Source organism: Macrobrachium nipponense, chromosome 1 (assembly GCF_015104395.2).
Source record: "Macrobrachium nipponense isolate FS-2020 chromosome 1, ASM1510439v2, whole genome shotgun sequence".
Taxonomy (NCBI): Eukaryota; Metazoa; Arthropoda; class Malacostraca; order Decapoda; family Palaemonidae; genus Macrobrachium; species Macrobrachium nipponense.
In genome coordinates this window covers 110,014,090-110,018,500 of record NC_087200.1, presented here as the reverse complement: position 1 = coordinate 110,018,500, position 4,411 = coordinate 110,014,090, and positions in this window count along the sequence as shown.

Genomic DNA, 4,411 nt, shown 5'->3' with positions numbered 1-4,411 from the left:
CTTGTATGATATGAGTGTCTGTTATCAATTTATCGTTTTTCTCATTGGGCGTATGTCAGGGCCTGCTGCAACTGTACTTCCAGATTCTATGCGTTGTTTAAACTCTTTCCATGCACAGAAAGCTGCCATATGATAATCACTACGCTGGTGTTGAGCAAACCCAGCCTCTTTTTCATTTGCTTTTTTCCATTGACGGTATCCAGTAGTTGTAATTGCAATTTCAGATGGAGGTTTATTAGGGGGAGGGAACATCCTGCAGCAGAAGCAATAAGCAGCATCTTGACTAACAGAATATTCAAGCCATTTGTGTGAATCATACCACGCTGACCTAAAGGCACGTTGCTTTTTACCAAACCTTGTTGAAGGGAAAATGACCTGTGGTGGTTGAGTTCGACTCTGTTCTTCCTTTGCTTATGTCGTCAGGTCCTAAAACTGAATGTTTTTGTTCAGAAGCTTTGGAATATATGATGTTCCTGGTGTCACTGATGCTGTAATACCTATGCTTCCCCTGTCACTGTCAACTGAATCAGTTTCACTAGCAGATTCAGCAGAATCTAGCCATATGTCTTTTTCATAGTCTACAGTGCTTCGTGTGTCATCAGTGGTTTGACGTTTCCTACTTGAAAGAGAAGGTTCATTCGGATCATCGGCAGTTGACTGCCTTTTGAAGAAACATTTTATGTTTGCTTGCATGATATAAAACTGATGTTCGGGAAGGTGACTTGGACTAAGACAATATCTAGAAAATAGAGAAAATGCATGATAGAAGTTGCTTTATTGCATCAGAATAGTGATTAAATATAATCTTAACCATACTTGTTGCAAATAGAAATGATTGCATTCTAGCTATGTCACTGGATCATTTGTAAAATCAGTTAAGATGCGATAGCATAAAATAAAAGAATACATTTTATATATATATATATATATATATATATATATATATATATATATATATATATATATATAAGTCATATCACATTTCCGTGATTCATATACATATATCGAGCTACAATGTCCTTTAATATCTAATTCGCTCTACCTCAGAATTAATATATTTTCATATATGCTTAACCGAAGGGGAATTTTTTCCTCGATAATAGACTTGCCTGGAACAGGGCGCAAACCCATGGATCCTTTCAAATCCAGGAATGTCATGAAGCTTTTTACCTACTACACCACAGCGAGAGGTGGTGTAGTAGGTAAAAGCTTCACTGACGTTCCTGGATTTGAAAGGATCCATGGGTTCCGCGCCCTGTTCCAGGCAAGTCTATTATCGAGAAAAAATTCCCCTTCGGTTAAGCATCTATGAAAATATATTAATTCCGAGGTAGAGCAAATTAGATATTAAAGGACATTGTAGCTCGATATATGTATTGTAATATATAGATTATATTTATATATTATATATATATATATTAAATATGAACATAAAAACCTAAATAAATAACTACTTATTTGCTGCTGCTCTGAATAATAATCCAATAACAATACCATTTTAGGACACGTAGGCTATCTATTTTCTATCTAATCTATTGTATGTTAATGTATGTATGTATATATATATATCCTATAATATATTATAATATAATTAATATTATATATATAATATAATAATACTATATACTATGAACATAAACTAATTACAACTACACTATTTGCTTGCTGCTCTGGAAATAATATCCAGTAACAACATTTAGGTCACGTAGGCTATCTATGGTATCTATCTATCTATGTTTTATGTATGTAATGTAATGTATGTTATATATAATATTATATATATTATATATTTATATATATATTCTAATATATAATATATATATATATTATGAACATAAACATAATACAAACTACTATTGGCCTAGGCTGCTCTGAATAATATCTGAATAACAAACATTTAGGACACGTGAGGCTATCTTTCTATGCTATCTATTTATATAATGTATTATGTATGTTATAATAATATAACATCTATCCTATATATATATATATATATATAGTATATTATATAATATATATATATATATATATATATAGATATAATATATATATATATATATATAATATATTTTTTTTTTTTTTTTTTTTTACGAATGAGCCTGGCCTTGAAAGAACTACGATACGTAAACAGGAGAAGTTAAGGGAGAACAAGGTGAATTTACTTGAACTTACCGTAAAACGGATTTATAGTGATAATTTACTCTAGAGGAACAGGTCGCCAGAAACTCAGCTAAATACTTTACAGCTATTTATTTACAAGAGGCTCGTACTGGCCTGGAGAAAAGTAAATGCTACTGGCCCCCACGTGGACCCATATAATCTCTCACAAATGGATAATAGCTGGCTCAAAATGGAATTCATAAAAGCTGGTTTCATAATTGTGGGTAATGCAACACTTGCGGGCAGATAGACTGGCACGTGATCTAAGGGTGGAAAATCCTGGAAAAGATTAGACAAGATAAAAGAAAAACGAAAAAAGGATTTATTGCCCAATTTCAATTAGTTAGTTCTCTAACACTGGGGGAAAATGAACTTTAATGTTTCACTGAGGTATGCAATGACTTCATTTGTCTGGGACGATCACACAAGGGAAACATGCGGCCATGAGTCAGTGAGAGGAAACAAAGGGATGAGTTCTTTTTGGTTTTGAAATTGAATTGGGAAAATGGGGATCGAATAGATAATAGGATGTAAGGGACTGGCAATATGCTGTTTCACAAGACGTACCTGGAAGCCATGTTCAGTATGGACCTTTGTAGAAAATGTGGCGTCCGGCTTGGTCTTAGGTCTGGGTCTCTTGGCACGCCACTAACGCCATGGATAGGCCTAAATGGAAGGCAGGTGGTCGGACATCCGTCCGAGGTCACGTCTCGCAGTCGACTGGGGCAGATCGCAGATGTTTTGCCTGGGTGTTGGGAGTCAGTTTAACCCCCCACGAGCAGGGCAAATCCTGGAAACAGAACATACAGCCAGCAGAGGGTTCACAGGAAAAAGAGCTTAAGATATAGGCCGAAGAAGTACCAGTCTGCCTACATCCTTCCCTTCGAGATACGTCCCTAAAGCTGACAAAAGTCTATTTTCCCCCAACTTAGGAACCCCCTATCTCTGGCTGGCGGGGTTTGGTTTCCCGCGTTTACTAAAAATCAGCTGATATTTGGAGGAAATGGCTGCCGTTTTCCAAATCAAACTAATTAATTAATTACTGGGTAGACGAAGAGATCTATAAACGTCACAATATATATATGTACCATAACTGTGTTGTATATAATAGTGAGTGGGGGCATTAACTGGATAAACGTGTTAAATTACACAACCGAACCTTTAATATCCATAATACTTTATTTAAGATTGTCTCCAGTTTGAAAAAAAGGATTAGTTTTATTTTAGTGTCTTTAGTTAATTTACGTAGGTGAAAACTTCTAACGGCAATAAATAAATGCCCTTAAGCAAAGCAAGCATTTTCTTAGATCTAAGCACACTGCCTGTAACATTGAAAATTTGCGTTTATGCACTTGCTATTAAACTATGAAGGAAGAAAGAATGACAGCATCACTACAAAGAAAAATAGAAGTGAGCCTGAAACGCTTGTAACAAAATACCTGCCGTGTCTTGGTGACTTTCTTATTCTCACGATCGCGTACAGAATGATTGCCATTTACCAACAGGAACTGCACTGTCTTGGTTGATCCGAGCCAGCGTGACGTCAACACATCACATACACGTATTTGTACGAGACTATTACCAACGATGGCGCTGCGCAAGACAAATAAAAACGAATAACCTGTGGGTTCATACAATAACAATAATGATGAGCACATTCTCTCTCTCTCTCTCTCCCCCCCCACCCTCTGTGTGTGTGTGTGTGTGTGTGTAACCAAATTTGCGCTATGCAATAATGCACTATTTCTGAGAGTTTGTGCAGGATTTTCGCATATTCAGATGTTTTTCCAAGTGATTATAATATGCCCGTCAGTCCACTGACATTGTTGCGTTATCCATGTATAACATTTTTGTATAATACGTGTGTGTGTGTGTGCGTGTGCGTGTTTTTGAAGTTTTCATTTTCTATCCTATTTTAATTTCCAAATTTTACATTATCCACTGATTTTTTGGCCATAAATTATTTTCGGTACATAATTTAATTACATTTCTTTCACACTTACATAACGTTTGGAAAACGAATACGTATACTCCTGAGATAAAGAAAGAAAATTGATTTATTTCTTATAGTTAATATAGTAAAACTCCACTTATCCTCGTATACAAAAAACATACAAACTACTTGATGTAGAAAACTTTAACATTAATAATAATAATAATAATAATAATAATAATAATAATATAATAATGATTAGACTTAGGTTTTACTACAAGGATACATGAACTCAAAATAGGGGGGGCACCAGTTTCA